Here is a 27,861-nt window from a genome sequence, read left to right as displayed (position 1 = left end):
TGCCGGAGAGGCCGGTTGACCAGCCAGCGTCGACCCCGAGGGCCCCTGCGGCGCCGGGATCGGAGCCGTCGGCGGCGCCGAAGCACCCGACGGCGTCGAGGCAGGGTCACCCGAGCCGCTAGGGCCCCCGGACGGGTTCACAGGGCCCGAAGGCGCCGCGGAACCCGCCGGAGGAGAAAGAGCTCTCATGGCCACGAGGAACGCCTCTATCTCTTCGGGCGACGCGCCTTGCCCAGGGACCGCAGGGTATGGAGCAGGCCGCGTCGGCGACTCACGAGGAGCCGCGGGGGTGGGGCCACCCGTACCCCCGGCCGCGCGAGTCAGGGGTACGATGACGACGCCCCGACTTTTTGTGCTTCCTACCTGAGGAACCAGATGAATGGTGACGACTCCCGGAGCGCCCGTGACGGCTCCGCGACCGCTCCCTCGATCGCTCCCTTGACCTCCGGCCGGACCGGGACCGCTCTCGACGCGGGGCCGACACCCGGAGCTCGAGCAGCTTGCGGGACCGCTCCCGCCTAGCCTTATTCGTCAAGGCCCGGCAATCGACGCAGGCGTCCACGTCATGGTCGGGGCCCAGGCACCGGAGACGGTGATGATCCGTGACCGACATCGTCCGGTCACAGTCGTCACAGTTCTTAAAACCGGGCATCCTACCGGCACCGTAGAAGATTCAAGAGATCAAAAAAAGATCAAAAAACTTGGTCAAAAGACCGGAGTACTGCTCTTCGGATCTGCGCTAACTGGCGCGGAAAAAAGAAGAACTGACGTCAGTGCGCGGAGGCGGCCTCTATATACTCCAGCGACGTCATCACGGCGCACGACGCCAACGACGGACGCGGAGCCGCAGCGGACGCCTGCAGACGACGCCTACCGACGCGCAGGGGTACTGCTACGCAAAAGTTTCCGGATCCAGACTGACGCCTGGGGATATTCTAAGGTAAGGAATCTAATACTAACGTGTTTCTTTCAGATCTCGATATTTTGTTCCCCTTTCAACAATACATAGGTATCTTTCATACCAATTTGTCCATGTATACATTTTTCCAAAATAATTGCTATATACCAGGTACATAACAAAAAACCAATGCAAGTCGCTGCTCAGTTTTTGGCTCTGGGTTCGTCGGGTTCTTGGTGAACCTACAAGTCCTGTATATCCCCACAATCAGTAAGGTCCTGTGGATGTAACAGTATATTGCTTTCAAAGAGCTGTCATATTTAGAAGAAGTTACAGGTAAAAACGTTGACACAAAAGGCTGTTTTTTTTAACAAATTTTCAATTCTTATAAAGAAATCTTGAAGGATCTACACAAATAACCCCTTGCTGAATTCAGAATTTTGTCTACTTTTCAAAAATGTATAGCTTTCCAGGATCCATTATTGCTTTCATACCCATTTCTACCATTAACTGGAAGGAGGTTGAAAGCACAAAAAATAGCAAAAATAGGATATGTCCAAGAAAAATGCCCAAACTGTGCAAAAAATGTTGGTTTTCTCACATAAGTCTGTCATTCCCTAAAAGCTGGGAAAATGGTGAATTTAGCCCCACAACTCCTTTTTTGGTACCATTTGCAGGGAAAACCCATACACATTTGCAGCACTTTTTTCCCATTTTTCCACAAAAAACACAATTTAGCTGTATTTTGGCTAATTTCTGGGTCCCCTTCAGGATACTCCACAAACCCTGGGTACCTTTAGAATCCCCATGATCTTGGAAGAAAAGGACGCAAATTTGGCGTGGATACCTTATGTGGTCAAAAAGATACAGGACCCTAAGCGCAAACTACCCCAAAAAGCCTAAAAAAAAGGCTTAGCACAGAGGGGAAGGGCCTAGCAGCAAAGGGGTTAACGAACTACATATTGAGTGCCCAAATGTACGGAGAAAGGAGAACATTTTCATTTTTAAAGAAAAATAAAGTTTCTTTAGGAAAGATAAACCTGTTTTGACTAGAGATGGAATTCCTATTCCGCCACCAAAACCACCTTCTTCATTTATGATGATGGAGAGAGGTTATCATACATGTGTATTGATGAAGAATTGTATGGAATATACAATACAAAGGATAGTGGTGTTTTAGCTTTTCCAGAGCCTGGTACCTTTAATGGAAGAATTTTACAGAATTTAAGGATGCAGATGTATGAATTAGAACCAAGACCTAGATTAATTCAATTTGAGACATTAGAAGAATGGGAAACTGAGTAATTTGAGAGAGAAAATTTAGAAGAGGAAAGTTTACAGGATTCTATACAAGACGTATGAATGGGACACGTGACGAACAGATGAAACAGTGGAGAAGAGAAATGGTATCAGAAGGATTATATCCCGTATTATTGGCCGATGAACAAACAGGAAGTAAGTGTAAAGAAAAATTTTAATACTTAAATATGACAGGGTATGGAGAATCAGAAGATGGTGCAAAAAAGTAAAAAGATTTGTAAAGGTTTAGAAGGTTCTGTTGGAGGATTTAGATGGTTTATTTGATATAGTAGTGCCTGCAGATTTATGGACCGAATGTAAAATCACAGTTGATTGGCCTAGTGATGAGTAGCCAAGAGATTTGCAAACAGGAGCACCATCAGATGATGTAATGAAGAAATATTACAAAGTAATAACTTTTTTAAAGGGATAATTCCTCCAATAGAAACAGATTGGGTAAAGATAGAACAACAAAAGAGTCAAATTAATTTGTTCATGCTTATTATGAATGATTATTACAAGTGTTTAAGCTGTACAGTTGGTTTGAAAAAATTAGAGACAAAGATATGGGTCATTTTGTGTATCAATTTGTTTATGGTTTACAACCTGAGATTAGTCAAATGATTCAGCAACATATGCTTTGTGGGCAAAGCAAAAGCATTGATGATATTTTGAAACACGCCAAATATTGTGGGGATGACACTGAGGCTGGACATAGAAAGTTAAAAGAGAAAATGATATGGGCACAAGTGAAATTGGCAGAACAACTAGAAATCAAATTAAATGGTCAAATGGAAGGTCAGGTAAAGGAACAGAATCAGAGTGATAGTGTGGCAAGTGGTGGTAAACAAAAAGGATGAATGAATAGAAAGGATGCAAAGAAAAGGTTTCCTTGTCATGGATGCGGAAAGCTTGGACACTGGAAAAATAAGTGTAAGAATATTCAGAATAATGATGGCCCAAATCAAAATTTAAATCCACAGACGGAGAATGAGGTGTTTGTGAATCAACCGCAGCAAGGTAGTTAATCAGCAGTGTAAGTTGCCACCTGCCCCATTGCCAACTGTTGTGAATCAGACAAAGTACAGTGGCGACGCCGGATTTCAAGGAAGTGGTAAAAATAATTCTGTGGTTTCACAATATTTCTTCCAGAACAATAACTAAGAAAATAGTTACATGCAATGACGTTGCGGGGGAGGGGGGGGGGGGTTGGGAATGCGTATTTGGGGCATCCTCGCTGGTAGATCAGTCAGGTCCATTTATTGATGGGCAAGTGAAAGGCAATGATTTCACTTTTCTTCTGGATACTGGTGCTACACGTTCTACTGTGAGAACAGCAGACATCCCAAACCTACCCCTCTCGGGAGAAGCGATCCAACTAGTAGGAGTTTCAAACCAGCAGATTAGAACCCCACTCACTAAACATATGGAATTGCAAATTGGAACATTTAAAGATAAATATACATTCGTAGTTTGCGATTCTAGTCCAGTGAATTTATTAGGCAGAGACCTATGCAAAATGAATTGCACAATTTATTGCACACTGGATGGTGTTGCTATTCAGACCCCAGATGAAGAAATGATATACAAAATAATGTTAGCTAAACAAGGCACAGAAATTGATTAGATGTATTCCCTAATGACAAAGAATGACTTCCTAGAAGAATTAAAAACGACTATGGATCCAGAAGTGTGGGACTTGGAAAAGCAATAGGTCTAATGGCAGATGTAGATCCAGTGAAAGTAACTATAAAAGAAGATGCAGTTTACCCTAACACCTGATAATACAAAATGAGTCCAGAAATTAAAACAGGAGTGGCTATTGAAATTGACCAAATGGTTAAACAAGGCATTTAAAAAAAAAATAATGAGCAGTCCTTGCAATTCGCCTATAATAGGACTTAAAAAAGCTAGCGGAAAATATTGGATAGTACAGGATTTAAGAAAGATTAATAAGATTGTAGTACCATGTTTTACTGTAGTACCAAATCCAGTAGTAATTCTATATCACATACCCAGGAACCCTGGATGGTTTACTGTAATTTATTTATGCCAGGCATTTTTCTCAATTCCTTTACACCCTGACAGCCAGTAACTTTTTTCTTTTAAATTTGAGGATCATATTTATGTATGGAATAGAGTCGCACAAGGGTATACAGAAAGTACTTCAATTTTCAATCAGATTTTGAAAAAGTGTCTAGAGAAGCTAGTTATGCCTCGAAATTCTGTCCTAGTGCAATATATTGATGATTTACTAGTAGCATCAAAATCTATAGATGACTGTGTTACTGATTCAATTGCATTACTAAATAATTTGGCTGATGGGGGACACAAAGTATCTCCAGAAAAACTGCAATTTTGCCGAACAGGAGTAAAATATTTAGGTCACCAAATAGAAAGAGGTGTGAGAAAGGTGACCACTGAGAGAATCCCAAATACAGAGAGACATTAGAATGTTTCTTGGAGTTGTGAGATACTGCAGACAGTGGAATGTGGGCTTTTCCTTACTGGCGAAGCCATTAATTCAGATGACACAAAAAGAGTAAAGGATCCCATAGTTTGGGATGATGAAAGTGTAGAAGCATTTGTAAAATTACAAAACTGTTATGTGAGGCCCCAGCCTTAGGTATGCCTGATTATGCAAAATAATTTGCACTATTTTGCTGTGAGAAGGTTGTGCACTCTCAGTATTAACACAGAGACATGGATTAAGCTGACGTCTAGTAGCATATTTTTCTGCTACTTTGGATCCTGTGGCTTCCGCATTACCTGGCTGCTTAAAAGTAGTAGCTGCTACTTGTATGAGCATAGAACAAAGTGAGTCAATTGTGATGGGGCACCCAGTGAAGGTGTATGTTCCACATTCAGTTGAGATTCTATTAACAAGAACTCGAACACAGCATCTTACCCCATGTCAGATGACTAAGTATGAAAGAATAATTCAGGGAGCAGAAAATGTGAGGGTAATTCGGTGTACCACGGTAAACCCAGCTACACTACTGCCAGACTCAAGATGTGAAGAAATAAGAGATGTGGTAGAACACGATTGCTTAGATGTGACCGAGATGTACACTAAGCCCCGCCCTGACATACAGGAAGAGCCTCTGAAGGAGCCTGACAATGAACTATTTGTTGATGGCTCCTGTCTTCGTCTTGAGGAAGGTGGACTGAATGCAGCTTATGCTGTATGCAAATTAACTGCAGTTGTTGAAGCATCCTGTTTACCTGGAGTCAAGTCTGCACAAGTAGCCGAATTGATAGCTTTAATAAAAGCATACAAAATTGGGAAAAATTGGAAAGTGACCATATTTACTGATACCCAGTATGGTTACGGGGTTGTGCGCGACTTTGGCCAACTTTAGATGCAGAGGGGATTTATGACTTCATCAGGATCCTCTATACAGAATGTGAAATTTGTAAAAGAACTATTGGAAGCAATACAATTGCCAAAAGAACTAGCAGTCGTCAAGTGTGCTGCTCACCGGTCAGGAAATGACTATGTGACAGCTGGTTATAAATATGCAGACCAGCTTGCTCAATATTGTGCTAAAAACAGCATGTCAATGAACAGAACAATGGAAGCAAGTGGAATCAGCTGCCAACTTATGTCATTCTCAGTTATTGAAATTTAGGAGGAGGTGAGACAGTTGCAGGATGAAGTGGAAGAGAGCGAAAAGGAAAACTGGATAAGGTAAGGTTGTGAAAAGAGGGCAGAAGATGAAATGTGGGAATACCATGATGGCAGACCAGTCATGCCAGATTGTTTGCTCTTACAAATAGCGAGAATGTACCATAGAGACACTCATGTAGGCAGGGATGCAATGATACGACTATTCAGACAAAATTGGTACAATCCAAGGTTTAGGGTAGTCGCAGAAAGCCTTTGCCAGAGATGTTTAATTTGTCAGCAAGTAAATTCAGGCAGAAAACAGTGGTCAGTTGTGGAAGAATTGGAAAAGCAGAAGGACCTTTCATAAGATTACAGCTAGACTTTATATCATTATCACCATGTAGGGGAATGAAATATGTCCTTGTGATAGTGTGTTAGTTCTCAAGGTGGGTGGAATGGGGCGTGGCCAAGCAGCATGGCCGACAGGACGTGAGCTCCTTCGGCTCCCTGCCGGCCGCCACTAAAATCATGTATAAAAGATCCTGTCAGCCCACCTGAGACACTCCTACGGTGCTTCCCCGGACTAGGACCGTCCTGTGCTTTGGAGGCTGTAGGTGTCCGGTGCACTGCCGAGCTCGGACCTACTGATTTGCCGCCGCCGGCTTGGAAATTGAGGCCGGGGATCGCGGCCTGGCCCGACGTTCGGCGTTTCCAGATAAGGGGGGGGCACATTGCCATCGGGCCACCCCCCCAGCGGTTAAGTAGGTGCCTGAGCGGCGTGGAGACCACGGAGACACGGGGCGCCTTGAAGGACCGGTCTTAATGGCCGGCAGTGGTGGTAGCGGTGGCCGCCGGTAATCGAGGCCGGGGATCGGGCCTAGGCGAGGCGGAGTGCCGGAAATTGCCGGGAGACCCCCACTGTCATCCGGGGGGCCATGTTGAGGCGGAGGTGTGAGAGGGATCCTGGACTGGTGCACCGGCCCGCTCGAGAGGTAGAGAACGGCCCGCCAGTGCTGGTGGCTGTGGCGGCCTGCGTCTGATCAGGGCGCCCGGTGTGGGAGGCTGCCACTCGAGGCCAGGGATCGGGCCTGAAAGCAACGGAGCTGAGGACTGCCCGGAGAACCCCCGGGGGTCCGGCAACGGCAGAGGTGACAGCGGGGGCCAGTAATACTACTCGCGGCCTCCCAGTGCTGGCGGTCAAGGCGACCTGTGCCTGGTCGTGGTGCTTGGAACGGAGGGGCCGCCGACCCAGGAGATCCCGGCGGCGACTGGAGTGTCGCGTTGCACGAGGCCAGCGCCAATTGGAGACCCGACTCATCGATCCACGCTGGGCCCTGGCTTGGGGGTCAGAGGATGACCTGTCCAAATCGGGACAGGGCCGCATGAGTGTAGGGCCTGCAGTTTGGACCGGCCCATTGCGCCTGCAGCAGGACGGACCCCTCAACCACCTGCTGAAGCCCCCTCTATAGAGGTACCGTATAGGTGGACACTGAGTGGAGGGACGCCTAAGCCCCGATTGCCCGGAGGCGGTCTAGTGGGGACCGGGCTGAGTGCGGTGCTCTGGACCCCTGGAACAAATTTCTCGTGGTGCTAGGGGGTCACGCGCCCATAAGACATCTCTGCAAACGCTGGGGCAAAGGAACTGAAATACAGAGACTGGAGGTACAGGGTCTCGGAGGGGAAACCCTCAGAGGAGCGGCTCTGCAGCAGCTGGTGACGGGGGAGGTCGGGAGGCCCACACGTAAACCCCACTCACGACTGGAACAGGGGTCTGCGCCTAGCCTCCTCTCTCCCTGTAGTACAATGGATCCTGGGACACCCCCCGCAGGGCCCTTTGGGATAGATATATAATATTGGCATAACTGGGACGTGTCTGGACGGCAGATCTGGTGGGCCCGGTGCCCTGGTGCCTAGACTGTATAAGACGTCTGAGGGAGCTGCCGAAGATCTAGAGGACGCTTGAGTGGCTCCCCTCGTACTTCATGATGCGCAAGGACAGAACGCCCCGGGCAGTCCAGCCCAACACCATCACGCAGTATACCACACAGAGGCTCCCCTCACAGAGGCTCACTCGCCAGTCGGGTCAGGAGGAGGGGAGTCCAGCGCCCGAGGAGCCGTCACGGGCGGTACAGGGTTCCCACTCGGCTTTGGAACGTCAGATTGAGACTGTGTCCATCGACGTAAACCTGTTGCGGACTAACCTGCGCAAGGTGGCCGACAAAGTCACGACTGCGGAAGGGAACATCACCCATCTGCAGGGAGAGGTGGCGTCTCTCAAGAAAACGGTCTCTCAACTCTCGGCCACGATGAAGGCCCTGGAGTGGAGAGCGGAGGATGCTGAGGGGAGGGCGCGCCGCAGTAACATCCGCGTGCTGGGTATTCCGGAACGAGCAGAGGCGGGCCACCCGGAACGCTTCCTAGAGCAATGGATTCGGACGGTGTTGTGCCCCGAGGGCCTGTCGGATGTTTTTGTAATCGAGAGGGCGCACAGAGCATTGGTCCCACCTCCGAAACCTGGTGCCCCTCCCCGGTCCCTCATTGCAAAAATTTTGAACTACTGTGACAGGGATCGCATTCTACGAGCGGCAAGAGAAGTTAAGGACCTTACCTTTGAGAATGCGAGGGTGTCCATCTTCCCGGACTACACACAGCTAGTCCAGGAACAGCGCAAGTCCTTTCTGGCAGTTAAACAAAAGCTCAGGGAGATGCATCTCCAGTATATGCTACTATACCCGGTGAAACTCAAGGTTCTCTCCCAGGGAAAGGCTCACTTCTTCCAGGCCCCAGAGGCTCGAGATCCGGGGAGATGACCTCCCTCCTGGTGAGCGAGCTAGGGATCGGAGCTCGTGGGGGACCAGACCACGGAGGAGGCGCAGCTGGAGACGGCGCCCAGGTTCCCGGGAAGATGAGAGTGTGGAGAGTAACCGAGTCACAGAGAAGATGGATCCCTACATATGGACGAACCAACAGAGTTGCACCCTGCGTCTCCTGAGGAGATACTGGTACCTGATACATTACTGCCGTCTGAGGAGGAGATATCTCCGACCAGTGCAACGGTCCCGGAGACGGCTGGAGCGCAGGGGCAGCAGCCGGATGGTTTGTCCTGAGGTGCAGCCTGGCTCCTGATTCTTTTCTAAAACCCTGGACAAGGCACTGGACACTGCCTGGACAGTAAGAGGGCTCTGATGGGGGAGGGGACACTGCCTAATGCTGAGACCTGGATTTGCGGGACGCGGTGGGGGTCGGATCGGGGACGGGGAACAGTACTAATGAAGATATCCTTTTTCGCTAACATTGAGGTGGAGGTTGTCTTTTGGTCCTGGAGGGCGGCCTTGGGGGGAGTGGGGTAGGGGGGTGTTTTCTGGGAGGGATTTCACTGTTTGGGTATTTGGGAATGCTGTGTACGTCCTGGCACCGGCATGGGAAGGGCATATTAGCGTGTTTATTTGTTGCAGTAATACTGCTCGTGGGTGGGGGGTTGTTGGGGTTGAGGGGGGTTCGGTTGGGAGGGAATGTTGAAGGCATCAGGTGTATTCCAGTTCGGGCACAAGAATGGTGGGTCATTAGACGTAAGGTTGCTCGCCCGGATGGGCACTGTCACCACGCATGGCGGACACGTTTTTAAGCTGGAATGTGAGGGGCCTAGGCACTTGTACCAAGCGGCATAGGGTTCTATCCTTCCTCCGGAGACACAGGATCTCTAATGCCTGTCTACAGGAGACCCACCTAGATGAGGAGGGGGCCCAAAAGTTGGCGAAAAAGTGGAGGGGTCAGGTGTTTCACTCCTCATTCTCAACGTATGCTAGAGGGGTCCTAATTTGGGTAGCCCCAGGGGTCCCGTGTGCTGTCCAATATGTGGAGGCGGAAATTAATGGCAGGTACCTGCTCTTGCGGGTGAAACTTGACGGGAGGGAACTCTCCATTTTATATTCATACGCACCTAATGTAGACGACCCTGACTTCTTTTTACACCTACAGGAGGTCCTTGTATCGGATCTAGAGGGCCCACTGCTCTGGTTTGGGGACTTTAATTGCGTGTTGGACCCTGTATTAGATAGGTCCCCTCCCCGCGCCGGGACGAAACCACGCATGACAGCGCGACTCAGAGAGGTGATGCAGAACCTGGGATTCAGCGATGTGTGGCGCCTGGGCAACCTGACTCAAAAATTATTAACTTGTTTCTCCCCCACCCATAATACTCATAGTAGACTGGACAGGGAACTGGCGGCCAATGTGGATGCTTCTCTCTCTTTGACGGTCACCCATCAGGCCCTTTTTTTGTCCGACCACTCCCCGGTAACGTGTGTCGCACAGTGGGAGAACCAGCCCTCACGCCCCCGTACTTGGAGGATGCCGATAGATCTGTTGCAGGACCAGGTAGGGAAGGACCATGTGGAGACTGCCCTCACGAATTACCTTGACTTGAACTGGGGTGGTGGGGAACTCGCCTACTCCACCAAGTGGGACGCCCTGAAGGAGGTTGTTCGGGGTGAGTGTATGGCCCTCACCTATGGAGTCCGGAAGCAGCTCCTTCGGGAATTGCGAGATGCGGAAGATGCACTCCTACATCTGCAAACCTTGCCAGATCCCGACGACCTGGATCAGGAGTTGGAACGGACGGCTCGCATAAGTGTCCATGATATACTTACTCACCTAGACAAATACACACTAGGCCAGTACCAGCAGCGCCTCCATCGGGAAGGGGACAAATCGGGCCGACTGCTGGCTTGGATCCTCCGGCGCGAGTTCACCCCAGAGAGGATTGTGGCCCTAAGAGGCCCCACAGGAATGGTGAACTCAGACGCGGGTATCCTACGGGTCCTGAGCTCCCATCTTCAGACAGTATATGCGGCGGATCCCACGATCACGGGGGATTCCTTCCTCTCTTACCTCCAGGGTCTTACCCTACAGGCACTCTCACAAGAAGATGCGGAGGAATTGGATGCGGTTTTAAAGCTCCGGGAGCTGAAAGTGGCAATGGCTGGCCTGCCGAGGGCTAAGTCCCCGGGAGGGGATGGTTACCCCTCCGAATTCTACCAAGCATTTGCAGACGTCCTTGCCCCACCCCTCTTGCAGGTGTACCTGGAGGCATTTGAACAGGAGGCACTTCCGCCCAGTATGAATCAGGGGGAGATCTGCATGATCCTGAAACCGGGTGGGGATGCTGGAAACCCTGCGGCATATCGGCCAATCACCATGATAAATACTGATGTGAAGGTCCTGACGAAACTACTGGCCGCCCGGTTGGCACCGCACATGGCGCACCTGGTACACCCGGACCAAAGTGGGGTTATCCCTGGCCGCAATACCACCATGAATTTGAGACGACTGAACCACATCATCCACGAGGTACGAGACAGAGAGGACCAAATGGTCCTGGTGTCGATCGATATAACTAAAGCCTTCGACACCGTGGACTGGGGGAACCTTTTGGAGGTCCTCCGGATGGTGGGGATGGGCCCCGGCTTCTGCCGGTGGATCCGCATCTTGTATAAAGCCCCCCGAGCCAGAGTGCGACTGGGTGCAGCGCGTTCGGAACAATGGCCCTTGGGCCGGGGCACACGCCAGGGATGTCCCCTCTCACCGCTTCTTTTCGCTCTGGCGATCGAGCCTCTGGCAGTCCAGATCCGGGCGGACATGGCACAATGGGCTTTCGCAGTGGGCGACACATGTAATGTGATCTCTTTATATGCGGATGACGCCCTGTTCTATTTAATGTCCCCGCGGGAGTCGGTGCCGGTCCTTCTACAGCACTTGGACCGATTTGGCACGGCCTCGGGACTGCGTATCAACTGTGGGAAGTCCCTGGTTTTCCCTTTGTCGCGCTACGGCGGCGGGCCACTGATGGACCTACCGAATCTCGGGTTGAGATGGGAACAGGAGGCGTTCCGGTATCTCGGCATCCAGGTAACGCCTACGGATGCACAGGGGTTGGCCAGCAATATTGATCGAGTTATTCGGTCCTAGTAGCTATCGGTCACTTTCTGGAACTCCTTGCCTTTATCTCTTATGGGGAGATTGGCTGTTGCAAAGATGGTGATGCTCCCCAGGACGCTCTATGTCCTCCAGAATTCCCTATGTCCACTCCCTACGCGAGTCTTTCGCACACTCAACACGCTGCTCACGTCACTGCTATGGGCGGGATGGCGCAGCCGAGTCGCCCTCCACACCGTGGTCCGAGCATGGGAAGAGGGGGGACTGGAGGCACCCAGATTTGACTTATACTACTATGCGGCGCAGTTGTTGCCGGCGGCACGGTGGTTCGCAGATGGAGAAAGCTGGGAGTTGAGTCTGTAGGCCGGCAGGGCTAACGAGCAGGAATTACAGGTGGCGCTGATGCGAGGACGGGGGGCTGATGTGGACCTACCGTATGTGGTTCGCCACGCGGCTGCGGTTTGGCAGCGGTTTGTAGAGAAAATACTGCGGCGAGCCCCCTTTCATAGGGAGTTGCCAGTGTGGATCCTAGCCCCGGTAGTGGATATGGTGGAACACATGTCCTTTAGGGCTTGGACGATGGGAGGCTGCGAGACTCTGGCGGACCTTTACCCCAATGAGTCCTTTGTGTCCTTTGAGCAGGCCATGGAAACCTTTGGCCTGGGGAAAGGACAATACTTGCACTACCGGGGCCTTCAGGAGGTGGCGAGAGCCACATGGCCCCAATTTCCGGAGGCGCCACCGGTGTCCCACACCCTGAACATCCTCCTCTCTTGCGGGAGAGGGCGTAGGTTAATCTCTCTGCTATATTCGGCCATGAGACAGGACTCGATCCCGCCAGTACCGCCTTCCTGGGATGCCTGGGAGGTGGACCTGGGTATCGCCCTGACCCCGGGACAGCGCAGGCGCATAGGGAGTCTTACCCGCAGAGTGTCCTGCAATGCGAGATTCAAATTGACGCACTTTAACTTCATGCACCGCACCTACGTGACCCCGCTGTCCTTAAGGCGTATTTCAGGAGATAGGGAGGACAACTGCCCCAGATGTGGGATCGAGGGGGCGGGATTTCTGCACCTGGCCTGGCACTGCCCCTTGGTTGGTAGCTTCTGGAGGGAGGTGGTAGTTCGTATCCGGGCCGTAACCGGCCTTCAGCTTGATCTGAGCCCGCTTCACTGCCTGCTAGCCCTGGTCCCTAAACCCAAAAAGAGGAATCTTTCCTACAAACTTTTGCAATTAATGTTGGTGCTGGCGAGGCGTAGAGTGGCGATCAACTGGATGGGGCGAAGAGCGCCGGAGTTGTCAGCGTGGCGTAGCGATGTAAGGGAATGGTCACTGGCTGAGGAGACGCATATGCAGAGGTCCCGAAGGGATGTGAAGTTGCAGGACGATCTCCTTGCATGGAGAGTTATGTGTGCCTCGGAGATGTCTCGCAGCGATTCGGATGGTACGAGTGCTGAACTTTTTTCTTCAGGGGACTCGGGATCAGAGGGGGAGGGGGGAGGGAATGGGGAGGTCGGACCCACGACAATGTAGGTGCATTGCCTGTTCCTCAACAGTATTTCATGCTATTGCTGTGGTTATCATGATGCTTATAAATACAGCCTGTACTGTACTCCCTGTACCATTTAGTGCCATAATGAGGTTACCGTTTTGTATACACCCGCTTGATGAACGATGCCATTATTAGGGGGAGGGGGGGGGGGGGGGGATTGTTTCTTCCATGTTGCAAAATCAAAAAATAAAGGTTCAAAAAAAAAAAGTGGGTGGAAGCATACTCTAATAGGAGAAGTGACAGTATAACAGTTGCCAAATTATTGTTGAGGGAACTAATTCCACGTTTTGTTTTCCAGTAACTTTGGAATTAGATAGAGGACCTAATTTTAATAATGAAATAATTTTAATATTCTGTGGAGCATTTAGCATTGAACAGAAACTGCAACAACCGATAACAAGTCAGGAGGACTAGATACCAGTGGTAGACATACCGTAAGTGTTTATTAAAACAAGGAGTAGGACCGGATTAGAGGAGAAGGAGATTAGAGAGGACCAGATAGGTATAGAAGAACACGCTCAGGAAAAAGAGAATCAAGAAAATAGTGACCCTGAGCAGGACCAATCAATCGAAGAACCTTAGCAGGGACAATTAGGCATAGAAGAACACGTACAGGCAGCAGAAGATCAAATTGTAATAAGACCTGAACAGGACCACTTAGGAGAAGGAGAACAAGTTCAGGAACAAAAAAAGCAAATTAAGAGAGTACCCGAACAGGAACAGTTAGTAGAAGGAGAACAAGTTCAGGCAGAAAAGGCCACATAGAAAACACCTAAACAAGGAAAGGTAGAGAGAAACTCAGAAAACGAAGGGAACCAGGTTGTGCCACAAGATAACGAGAATAAGAGACCTTGTGAAAGAGACGAAGAAGGTGAAAGTGCAGTGCATTTTAAACGGGTCGGAAAAGGTGATAATTGGCCAGGGGGAGTCAAAAAATTGAAATATCGCCTAAAATAAACAAATGAAAATCCAGAACAAGTAAATGAGGTTACTATTCAAACTCAGACTAAGCAGTCAGTTACTAGAAATTTTCGAATAAGTGCAAGATTAAAGGTTTCGAATAGCAAATTCAAAAAACCTGAATGGACTTATGTGATTCTTGAATAATTCTAGAATCTAGATTTAAATGAAGAATCTGATGAAAAAATAAATGCTGAACAGATTGACAAAAAGGAAGTGAGGCCTCCTTGAAGTACTTAAAGATTCTAATTCGTAACTAAAGGAATAAGACGAATCTTCTTGAGTTGAAATGGCTGAGAACAGAGTTACAGAAAGACCAAACCGAAGTTGTATAAAGAAATGTTGTAGAGTTTGCATATGTAGTATATTATTAGTGATTTTATTATGGCTGTTTTTAACAATAGCAGTTCCTTATCTCATGATAAAGGACAAGAAGAATGACACAAACACTAATGAAAAGATTGCTAACCAGAAAGGAGATAGAGTAGAATTAGAAGCATCAGATGAGACAGATTTACATCACACCGTGACAGATAATGATACTTCATTAAATGTATTTACAATGTTATTGTTTCAGTATGTAGACACAATGGAGATTAGTGATTGATAAGTTTGTATGAAATTACCTACTTCAGTAGCAGTGGGAGTTACATACCACCATTTACCTTTAACATATGGTAATTCATGAAGCATATTGTCAAGTTTATTTTATAAAAGGAAAACTGCAATATTATTATTCTTATATAGAAGTAGTATTTACAGAAATTCCTATTCGAAAGAATATGAATCTGGTATGCAGTAGTTTAGATGCACAGTTTATAGGTGAAATTTTCCTAACCATGAAGTCATTAGATATAGAAAAGGCACATAAAAACAATCTAACATGCTCATTACGTGAAGAGAAAGTGTTTTTAAATTTTGTTTAAGAGAGGAGACAGGATTTCCAAATAAAAGCCGCTGAACAGAAACACAATATTCCCCCATGGGCTGAGAAAGAGGGATCTTATACAGCTGGCACGGCTGATGCTGTGATGTCCCTAGACTTTGGGAGGACAGGGAAAACATATCTCAATAGATTAAAGACAGATTATAATAACGTATTTATTGGTTCCAGTGAATGTGAACATAACTTCCTAATTTTGGGAGGTTGTGAACCAAAAGGGGGAACTGATCCAGTATTTTGTGCAGTTTACTACGTGTGTGGGAATAAAGCTATGGGAGTTGCTATTTCGAAGTAGTATTTCCGAAAATCTATCATGTGAAGAGAATCACTGGAAGCAATGAAAACTCTAATGAACTAACACGAAGAAAGAGAGCTAGTTTTTCAGAAATAATAGGTGATGTAATTAGTGCATTGATACCTTCAGTGGGAGTTGTTCTAAATTCACATAGAATCTGTCAGTTGTCAACAGTAGTTGATCGTCTTTCGACTGATACTGCTGGAGGTTTCTTGATGATTAATACAGAAATGGTTGCAATTATATCTATGGTTTTGCAGAATCGAATTGCGCTTGAAATATTATTAGCTAAAGAGGGCGGAGTCTGTAAAATGTTGAAAGTGCAACATTGTTGCACTTGCATACCGGATAAAAGTACAGAAATTAAAGGTTATATAAAGAATATTACAAAATGCATGAAGATTTAAAACCACTGGAGGGTGTCCTAAAAAGCATTTCTAAAGTAGGGACTGGGTTTACTAATATATTGAAAAGTTTCCTTGGACAAGTAGTATTTCCCTTAGTAGGTATACCAATAATAGTTTTGTTGATAATAATATGGTATGTGTTGCACAAATAAGTTGAAAAGAATGAGATATGAAATAAATGGAAAGGGAACCAAAAGAAAGTATGAAGAGATACAATTAGAAGAAATGAAGGAAAAGCTATATGACAAGAGAGAAATTAGAGAAATAAAGAATAAAAATAAAAGCAAGAATGAAGAAGGAAATGATAGTGAAAAATGCTAAAGTAGGCATCTGATTAGGGATGGGTAATTTTGTTTTTATTCTTAAAGGGGTGGTAGTATGGCTCATAGGTTTGTAGGGGCTATTGGGATATTAGTTAGCGGTGCTAGAGGGTAGAGGAGAACTACCTGCCTCCCTAAACCTCCTATTGGAAAAACCAACAAGTGAAAAAAACAAAACACAGAAATTGGATCGTATCAATTCTTTTCTTCTTTTTTAATCAGAAATCCCGAAGTCTGAGTCACTGTTTCTCCAAGCCAAGCCAACACGTGTTTTGCCGCGTCTTGTACACATTAGAACATGCAACTTGTTCACGGCTAGGTTAGAAACATATATGAAGCATTGTCAGGATTTCAAATGAAATCATTACAGTTTTAAAGCTCATAATGCAAGTCATTCTTACACATGTGCTTCCCAGCAACAAAAAAAAAACATTGTATTAACAATTGGTCTAAAGGGTCCAAATTGTACCTCGTACGGACGTTTATTGTGAGCATGTGCAATGCAGCGTGACAAGCTGACAGAGTAACCTTTGAAAAGTGACGAAACACGTGTTGGCTTGGCTTGGAGAAACAGTGACCCGGACTTTGGGATTTCTGATTAAAAAAGAAGAAAAGAATTGCTACGATTTCTGTGTTTTGTTTTTTTCACTTGTCTGAATAAGCTAAATTTGATTATCTGCGTGTGCTAGGGTATCCAAAGTGTACATGGGTAATTTTGTGATGGCTTTAAAATGCCATCAGAGAGGGGATTGATTGAGCAAGGACTCGTAGAAAAGAGACTTGCTCAGACGCAATCCTCTCATGTAACTTTTAACCCCGTATAAACCTTGTATTGTGTAAATGAATATGCACAACAGACTACACTAAAGAAGAAGAAGCTTGCCTACGTGTTTTACTAACAAGTAACTTGAGTGAGATTCCAAAATGGGCGCTAACTGAAAATCTTTAGTATGCATGCGTCTACTGCATCTCCGTAGTATGACGTACTTTCGCTTGGAGGGAATTTCTTGTGCTTACGCAGTTGCGGACAAGATAACTACTTTGAAACTGACATGCTTTGCATCTGCATCTGCTTCACGGAAAACTAAAACAAGTTTTATTTCTAATGCTAATGTGGGAAAGATTTAATAAGTAAATGTGGTTAGAATATAGATAGGTGGTATACAGTGAAACCATTTATTCTTGAAAATAACATCTGTCTTTCTGACTTTATTATTAGTGCGCATTTGGGCCTCTCGACTATGACAGAAGTAAGCAGAATCATGTGACTGAAATGTTCTTCTGTGCATGCTTATTGAGAGTGAATTCAGAACGTTGACTAAAAACTTAAATACAAGCCAAGGCCACTGAGTGCCCTGGCCTGGGAACCAAGTGGTGAAAAGTTCACCAGGATGGCAGAAACTGTGGAAGCTATTATAAATGTTGCAAAAATAATGTGAATGCAGGTGGGAAATAAAGTTTGAATAAAGAATTAAGGGGATGGGTTTATTAACAAAGGGCTAACTGAAAAGAGTTATATGTAAGCATGGTGTGAAGATCACCTTCCCTTGCCTGTCCAATCAGAGTTAAGAGTTTCATGATATTGAATTTGTTTTAGGAGGTACATGAAGACAGTAGGGTATAATTGAGGTAGTTCTTAGCTAGTTAGTGTGCATGAGACCGGGATGCTGCCAGAATGAGATGTCGATACTGAATGCTGCAGAGACTGGGATGCTGTCAGAGTGACAAGAGATGCTGAAGAAGAATCGAATTGCAGAACCATATATCTTAAGCTAATTAATTTAGAAGAAGATAGCGGAAGAATTCCGAGGAGGAAGAGAGTGTCAGAGAGGGGTGCTACGCAAGCGTCGGTGATAGAGAGGTCATCTGTCCGGTCCTGAAGCCTATAGTCGCCAGATCTTTCCTTGGGGACCCTTCCTAGCCCCTTGGCCAGGGGGTTGATTTTCACACCATACTTGGTAAATATAATTATATGTCTATGTGCCTATGTCCTTTTCTCTCTATCCTCTCCTTTCCATGCATAGTCATTGCGTAGTATAAATGACTGCATTTGATAATTGATTTATGAAATCTTCCTTCCTAAGAGGAGACGGAGACTGTTCTGTACTTTGTAAGTGGTTCACATGAAATTATTCTTTGATAATGATTTAAAACACTTCCCGACTCTGAGCTCATTTAATATTTGCAAGTAATTCGAATTATGTCATTTCACCATCAACTAGTTCAACTAATGGTCCATCGATCAGAGGAAAAAACTTTTTGATTAGTGAAAGATTAGTTAGGAACCAGAAGTAACTAATCTTGGTATGGTAAGAAATACATAAAACATGACCCCAACAGTTTTTGTCAGGTTGTTGTGAAATGTGTGTATGGGGCCAGGTGAGTATATAGTGTTGGATTACTTGTTTCTGGTAAGCCGCTGGATCAGACTAAAGTCCGTACAAGAGGCAAAAGACGCCAACCCTGCTACAATTAAAGATTCCCAGGAAACATCCAAATCAACTATTGATCACATTTTTATGAGCAATTGCCTTCACAAACAAGTGGTAGAATTTCTAAAAACAATGCAGCAGACCAGTGATCATCTCCCACTGTTAACAGTTATTTCTCTGCAAACGGTTAGCCTTTCAGCACATTACTCCCCTGGGCTCGTCTAATGGGGAGGAAATACACACACTCTTGAGACAACTAAAGTGGAAAAAATTTATACATCTGGCCAATAGTCAACATCAATTACATTGAGCGAAATATACCCGCGAAATGGTCAAAACTGGCGCCGGAGCTGTACCACCTACTGCTAGGCAAAAAAAAAAAATCATTGGCCAGAGTCCAAAGAAAGAGTGTGCTGCCAAAATCAACTAAGGTGGAAAAAAAGTTCAGCTAAGCAAGAAGGCACTGAGACAAGCCAATAGCAACTACAAAAGTGTGAGAGATGAAACAGCACTCCAAAATCGTCTGAAAGCCAGGAACTTGCACAGAAAAAACATATGGAACTTCAAAAGGCAACAAGAAGATTCCCAATGGCTGCACATCCACAGCCTTTTAATCCTATGTAGACAAGCTGAATTTTGGCTATACATCAACATGCTGTTCGGGTAGGGCCACGACCAGCGAAATGGAATTCTAAGTCGCACATGGATCAACCATGTGAAAACACTGTACTGCAAGTCTTCTTACAACACCATTCGACACTCCCAACGTTCGTTTACAAGCACCAGCCAGCCCAATATCACTGGTAACAAAATCGGGTCAAACTAATCAACCATGGAAGAAACAACCAAACCTCTTGATGTGCACAACCGTTTGCTAATAATATTAAAGACCATCAGAAGCAACAGAGCCCTGGGGCCCAAGGGCCTACCTGGACACCTATTCAAAGAGGACCATGAATTCTGGGCAACTATACTCACCCCGTTATATCAGTTCTACATGATTGATTCAAGAATCCCCGAAGCCTGAAAAGGCTCCCTACTACAGCCAGTGCATAAAAGAGGCGACGATGGAGATCAGGATATCAGGATATCGATGCAAAAAAACAAAAAAAAAGTTGATGAACAGAATGCAAAACAATGTCATACATTCACCCCAGTACAGGGATCTGGGCCTAAATCCATTGCTTTTTTGCTCACCATGCCGTTCCAGTTTGAACCCGGCCATATGCAAATCAGTCTTGACCCTATGCCTCATGGGAACAGTCCAGCCGAACTACCAAGCCATGTCTTTCCTAGACCGGAATCAAGCATCCAAGGACCGGTTTCTGGCTATCAGCCTTCTTCAGCCTGGATAGCTTGACTCCAGTGGCATGGAGAGCATGGGACCCACGTCTGGGCATACCCTTCCCACTCAGGGTGACAAATGCAAAGAAAAACAGTTGATGGACAGAATGCAGAACAATGTCATACATTCACCCCAGTACAGAGATCTGGGCCTAAATCCATCGTTCTTTGCTCACCATGCCGTTCCAGTTTGAACCCAGCCATATGCAAATCAGTCTTGACCCTGTGCCTCATGGGAACAGTCCAGCCCGAACTGCCAAGCCAGGTCCTCCATGGACAGGAAACAAGCATCCTAGGACCGGTTTCGGGGTTTAAACCCTCTTTAGCCAGGATAGCTTGATTCCAGTGGCATGGAGAACACGGGACCCACGTCTGGGCATACCCTTCCCACTCGGGGTGACAAATGCAAAAAATAAAAACAGTTGATGGACAGAATGCATAACAATGTCATACATTCACCCCAGTACAGAGATCTGGGCCTAAATCCATTGTTTTTCTGCTCACCATGCCGTTCCAGTTTGAACCCAGCCATATGCAAATCAGTCTTGACCCTGTGCCTCATGGGAACAGTCCAGCCAGAACTACCAAGCCAGGTCATCCCTGGACTGGAAACAAGCATCCTAGGACCGGTTTTGGGGTTTCACCCTCTTCAGCCAGGATAGCTTGATTACAGTGGCATGGAGAACACGGGACCCACGTCTGGGCATACCCTTCCCACTCGGGGTGACAAATGCAAAAAAAAAACAGTTGATGGACAGAATGCAGAACAATGTCATACATTTGCCCCAGTACAGAGATCTGGGCTTAAATCTATCGCTTTTTTGCTCACCATGCCGTTCCAGTTTGAACCCAGCCATATGCAAATCAGTCTGGACCCTGTGCCTCATGGGAACAGTCTAGCCAGAACTACCAAGCCAGGTCATCCCTGGACTGGAAACAAGCATCCTAGGACCGGTTTCGGGGTTTCACCCCTCTTCTGCCAGCATAGCTTGATTCCAGTGGTATGGAGAGCACAGGCCCCACGTCTGGGCATACCCGTCCCACTCGGGGTGACAAATGCACACAAAAAAACAGTTGATGGACAGAATGCAGAACAATGTCATACATTCGCCCCAGTACAGAGATCTGGGCCTAAATCAAGGCAAGGCCTACGCAAGTCTCCTTTTACAAGATCTACAAAACTGGGCTAATGAGGATGTAATACTACCAGTTTACCAATTTGGCTTCAGGACAGAAGCATCAACATTGCATACCATTCTAACCGCTAGCTTACCTGTCCACTCAGGTAAAACAGCGCCCCTTTTTGCATGCTTCTTAGACTACTCTGCGGCGTTCGACTGTGTCAATAGGAATTTACTCAAAAACTACAAAACTGGGGGATCTCAACCAAGCTGCTGAACGCCATCATTACCCTCTACACGAGAACCTGGGTATGCATCAAACTAACCTGTAAATCAGCAACAAAGAAGGTATACACGGACCAAGGGCTGAAACAAGGCTGCATAGTGATGCCTTTACTTTTTAACTTATGTACTACAGACCTTGGTAAATCAATATCAAAAGCCAACTTGTTAGCACCTAAAATTGGGCAGACCAGACTGTTCTTAATGCAGTACACTGACAATATGGTCTTAACCCCTTTCCTGCTGATGACGGAACCGCTCCGTCATCAGCTGCGGTGGCGCTGTGCTGATGACGGAGCGGTTCCGTCATGGCCCGCTCGGAGCGCCTGCGCGGCGCGAATTCCGCGCCTGCGCTGAGCGTTCCATTGAGCGGGGCGGGCCATGACGGAACCGCTCCGTCATAAGCACAGCGCCACCGACGCTAGTGACGGAGCGGTTCTGTCACCAGCATGCGGCCGCCGCGCGGCCGCCCCACCCCCTTAGCACTGCGGCGGAATAGCCGCCGCAGTGAAGGGGTTAAAGGACCACATTGAGACGGGCCTACAAAGAGCACTGGACGCACTAAGCATCTACAAAGACGAAAATCAATTAACAGCACACGCCAGGAAAACAAAAGTAGTGACCTTTGGAAAATATGTTAACAAACTCAAATATCAATGGAGAATGGGTAAAAACAAGTTACTTACTTGTACACTGTGGTCTCAAGTATTGATATCTTTCATAGATTCACATGCTTGAATCCTCCCAGTCATCATGGTGGGAGTCCCACTGTAAAAGTAAAATAGCAGTATCAAGGTTTAAAACGTAAATCTCCTTTGAAATGTAATAACATTCAGTAACCAGTTAACCTCAGTGAAGAACATCCAAACTCCAGCCAATCACATCATAGACCCAGAGTATCCATCCCCTGCAGGGCCACCATACACCAGGTTTTGCGCACTGTGAAATTACTAAAAGGATAGAGGTATGGAAGGTGAACGGGGAAGGGGAGGACGGAGGGCCGCATGTGAATCTATAATAGGTATCAACACTGGAGAACCACAGTGTTCAGGTTAGTAACTTGTTTTTTATCCAGTATTGTATCTTTTATAGATTCACATGCTTGAATCAGAATAGGGAGTTAAGACGATGTCGAACAAACACTAGGACGAACGAGCGGCGACCTGTTACCTTAAAACCTGTGGAAAATAAGAAAAAGGAATTGATTGCCCCTACGTATTCAGTTGGAGTTGGGTCTGCATTGACTAGAGGTAGCGGCCTTAACAACATCGGTAGAGGAGGATTGGATAGGACATACTGCTTGGAATATAGAAGCCCCCTACCCCCTGTTTTTCTCGTGTCTGAATAGTTCATATGGAAAAGAACTTCGCTGTTTGTTGTCTTCATTTTGATTGGAGCTCACCCATTACGATGGATCATTACTAGCCCTTGTCCTGATGAGGCCCGTAGTGAATGGGCTGAAACGAGTCGACACCCATGAAAAGACACCAGTGCTAAAAATAGTTTATGTTGTGAAAATATATATTCAAAAGAGTATAATAAGAAGATAGGTTGAAAGAATATAGACTTGGTCTGCTCTTTTGTTGATTTCTGGTTAGATCTTATTTCTTAGGAATGCTTAGTTGTACTTGTTTATAGCATCCTTTATTTTCAAAAAATTGTTGGGCTAACATGTTTTGAAAGAGATAAAAAATATGTGTGTATATATATATATTTGTATAGAAGTAATATGTGTATATAGATGTTTATTTTGTGATTGTACCTAAATATTGTTTGGTAAATCAATAAGTCGTTGTGGTACAGAATTTTTCTAATCAAACGCAAAAATAAAGCATATGTTAGAAATTGGTGTTTTGCGTTGGATTTGGGTATGGGGGTATATAAATGAGGCAAAATTTAGTTTCTTGGAAATGATTAATGGCATTTAGAAGGAGATAATTTATATTGCTCTTTCAGAAAAAGATTTTTTGAATCAGACCGAAGGCATCATTATACTTTAGACTGTATGTTATTTACCCAGATGCCGTTGGCTTACCGGGTTTCCCCTGTTTCGTGGTATTTTATTTATTTTTTTTAAATCAGAATAGCAAGCAGTACATAAGAGTTAACCCCTTTGGCGCGGCTGGAATTTTGCTGCTGTGCGGCAAAATTCCTCGCGTGCGCAAATCGGACAGCTCCCGGTCGTGTGACGCACACGTCCACCGCGGTGTCGGATCGCCGGGGTCCGTCAGATGCATGCAAGGAGTTAAAGGAGGTGGGAAGAACAGGTGAACCATCCAACCATGTGAGCATACGACTATGACCATAATCGCAAGCAAATAATGAATTATCTACATATATACAAATATACCAAATGTCTTAATACAAAGAGAAAAAGCTCAAATCAGCACCATAGGAAGAAATAATAAACTTCAATGAGACGAGGACTACCTTGAGCGATCAGACATCGTAAGGCCACTTGGCCAACAGCACTATCAGTCTTCCGCCAGGCATCCAGACAGTAGAGCCATGTGAAGGTATGGACGTTCTTCCATGTCGCAGCCCTGCAGATGTCGGGTAAAGACACTCCGGCAAACAGTGCTGAGGATGTTGCCATCTTCCTGGTGGAGTGGGCAGTAACTTTAGATGTTCTCTCATTACAGAAAATTATAGTAGAGGAACCCAGGTGTGCAATTGATGCTCTAGTCAAAGCCTGACCCTTCCTAGGGGCAGAGAAGGTGATGAGGAGCTGGGTAGATTTACGAAAGGGTCTTGTCCTTTGTAAGTAAAACATCAAGCAACGTTTGATGTTCAAAGAATGGAGAGCTCTCTATGCCAGTGTAGTCGGAGAAGGAAAAAAGGAAGTCAGGACCCCCGGTTTATTTAGATGGAACGTGGTAGGTACTTTAGGGATGAAGGCGGGTTTAGTGCGGAGCACCACCCTGTCCTGTTGAAACTGCAAGTAAGGCTCCGTTGCAGCAGAAGCCTGAATTTCGCTAATGCATCTAGCAGACTTGATGGCTAAGAGAAAAGCTACCCTCCATGAGAGAAACTTCAAATCACAATTGTGAATCGGCTCGAAGGATGATCTCATGAGATGTGACAAAACAATGTTCAGTTGCGAGCGAATCGTTGGGGGTCGAATTGGTGGATAAGCTCTAAAAAGACCCTTTATAAATTCTTTCACCAGTCTGTTGGACCATAGAGACAACTTGAACGTTTCCTATAGCTCGAAATTGCCGCTAAATATACTTTAATCGATGAGAGGGAAAGACCAGCCTTGGCCAGAGACAAGAGATACGACAAAACGTCCTCTGAAGGGGACAAGAGAGGATGACAAGTGTGCTTGGCACACTAGGAACAGTTTCTTTTCCATTTAGCCGAGTAGCACTTGACTGTGGAAGGAGCTCAGGCTCTGTTAAGTATTGAACCGCACTCCTCAAGAGAGAATTATGTCACCAAACTCAGTGTGATGAGGAGCCAAGCCGACAAGTGAAATGAGTAAATCTGTGGATGAACAACCTGGCCTTGGTTCATGGAAAGCAGATGTTCCATTGGTTGCAGACAGATTGGTGAAGGCTCTGATAGGCGAAACAGCTCTGTGTACCTGTGCTGTCTTGTTCACACCGGGGCAATGAGAATAATGCAGCAAGGTTCCCGTTTGATTTTCTGTAGACCTTTCGGAACGAGCGAGAAGCAAACATTCCTTCCCAGGAAAAATGGAAGGTGTTTCCCAGAGAGCCTGGTTGAGGAAATCTGCTAGCATCGAATTAGCATTTTTTGTTGAGTGATGTAGCGATTAGATCTAGGGTTGGTAATCCCAAACACTAAAACAACCTTCCTAGCTGAAACAGCATCCATCTCCCATTCGTGACACTGTTTGGTGTCCCTGCTGAGGGAATCGGCTCATTCGTTCTGCACTCCTGGAACATGCTGGAGTTTCATAGATATCTTGTGGTGAATTAGCCATTTTCAAATTCATTGCGCTAGGCTTGACAGAGCTAGAGGCCTCGTCCCCCCTTGTTTCTGCAGATAGAACTTGGTGGTTGTCTGTGTGAACGAGAATCATTGAACCCTCTATCATTGGAAGAAAGGAGCAGAGCCCTAGAAAGACTGCTTTTAGTTCTAACAGTTTTTTGTGACACAAAGTCTCTTGGTCCGACCACTTTCCTTGGACCTGAAGTTCCTGGAGGTGAGCTCCTCATCCTTCCATGGAAGCGTCTGTGGTCATTACCATCATTGGTTTTGTTGGGAGGAGGGACAGGTCTTGAGAGAGATTGCCTCTGATTGTTCACCAGGACATCGCACTGATCATCTCCGGTGTCTATGAGATGATGCCGTCGAAGAAGCCTCGAGATTGACTCCATTGAGATTCAAGCTGCTCCTGGGAAGATCTCAGCCACAATCGACAGTGTTGCAGGATGACATCATTCCCACCATCGACTTGTAAGTCCTCACAGAAAATCACCTTCTTGAGGAGAGGGACTGAGCAAATCTTTGAAGACGTGAGATCATAGCCGCTGTGGTAAAGGCCATTGAGTGGCTGGTATCTAATATTGCTCCCAAAAACACCAGCGACCTGGAGGGAAGAAGAGAGGACTTTTCTCTGTTGAGATTGAGACCCAGAGAGTGAAAAAGTTGAAGAAAAGCACTTGTGGACTCTGTGCCACCTTGACAGGTTGAGGCCTTGACCAACCAGTCGTCCAGGAAGGGAAAAACCAGCTGCCCGGAACGCCCGATATAGGCTGCCACCGGCGCCAGACACTTGGTGAAAATCCTGGGTGCTGATTTTAGCCAGAAAGGCAACACTTTGAATTAGTAGTGGAACTCTGCCACCTCGAACCTGAGAAAACGACTGTGCTTCGGATGTATGGGAATATGGAAGTACATATCCAGAAGATCAAGGGAGGTCATGTAATCCACGGTGTACAAGAGAAGAAGAATCTCCTGAAGCGACAACATCCTGAAAGGCTGACTTTTGATGAACTTGTTTAACAACCTGAGGTCCATATTTGCCTCCATTTTCCTGTCTTTTTCTTAATCAGAAAAAAGTGAGAGTAAAAGCCTAGTTTGTGTTGACTGCATGGCACCTTCTTGATTGCCTACTTGTCGAGAAGGGGACTTATTTCTCTTTTGAGAAGCGCCAGATGACAGTGAGCAGTCTTCTGGGGGAGGGAAATTCGGAGGCCACTGAATAAATTCCAGGGTGTGACCATGGTTGAAGACATCTAACACCCATTTGTTGGAAGGAATGGTATTCCATTGAACGAAGAATTAGAGCAAGTTTGAGCCAATTGGAGTGGGACTAGAGCGAAGGGTGCCTGGAAATATGCATTGTCTTCTGCCTGCACCGTGAGACTTTCCTCCAGATGCAGGACATCTGCATGCTGGTGCACTTGTGTAAGTCTGGCGAAAGGACTGCGCTGAATATTGGGCCAGAAACCCTGCTGATAGTAGGGCTGAAAGCGCTGCTGGAGCTGGGGCCGAGATGGAAATTGGCCTCTTCCTCTGCTTGAAGAAAAGGTATTCACAGTCGAACAGCATGTCAAGCAACTTAGCCTGGACTTCTGGGCAGAATGTTGTTGCCTTGAGCCATCCCTGTCTTCGCAACACGGCAGCACCAGCAATCTGTCTAATGGTGGTAAAAGAGATGTCCAGCGCGACATCGATGATTTCCGATGAGGCTATATCCCTCGCTTCTTCCTTCTCTTCTTCAGGCAGAAATTACAGGAAGGGAGAGATGTTCGACCACATCTGCCTATCATACCTCCCGAGGATGGCCATGGCATTGGAGGTCCTATTAGTCGTTGCCACCAAAGCGGAAAATCTCTTTCCGATATTATCGAACCTGTGCCCTTCCATGACTGGCAGGACAGTACATGGTGATGCAGTATTCTTAGATCTTCTTTGGGCGGCTTGCATTATCACTTAATCAGGCTTTGGATGGCCAATGAGGCAAGCATGAGTCATCAGGCGACCTGTACTTTTTATCCAACTTCAGGATAACTACATGCACAGAAGTTGGAGTCTTCATCAGCTTAAGACCTTCCTGCCACAGGAAGTCAACAATATGGATTGCCCTAATGGAGCGCTGCATGTTGGCCTTGAAATCGTATAAGAAGCACTCCGTTTGCTTGACAGGCATAGGGAGATCAAAACGTTTTGACGCCTGCTCTAAAAGGTCATGGAAGCCGCTGATATCCGCCAGAGGAGAATCGGCCACTGGCATAGTGGGATAAAGCGGGGTGTGTGCCACATAGTCAAACCATTTGTCATGGACATTTGAATCCAATTGCAGTTCACCCTCTTCCAGCTGCTGGTCACCACTGTCCAACGTCTGAACAAGAATCTGCAAGGGTGGTAACGATTTCTGCTTCAGGGGTGCAGCCTGCTGGTCAAGAGATGACGACAGAATCCTCCAGTCCAGTAGCTGGCTTTTGAGCAACATTAGCTTCAGGGAAACGCTTATAGTAGTCGTGGAGCAT

This window comes from Lissotriton vulgaris, chromosome 1_1 (genome assembly GCF_964263255.1).
Source record: "Lissotriton vulgaris chromosome 1_1, aLisVul1.2, whole genome shotgun sequence".
In the NCBI taxonomy this organism is placed as follows: Eukaryota; Metazoa; Chordata; class Amphibia; order Caudata; family Salamandridae; genus Lissotriton; species Lissotriton vulgaris.
Note: the sequence above shows the minus strand (reverse complement) of the source record.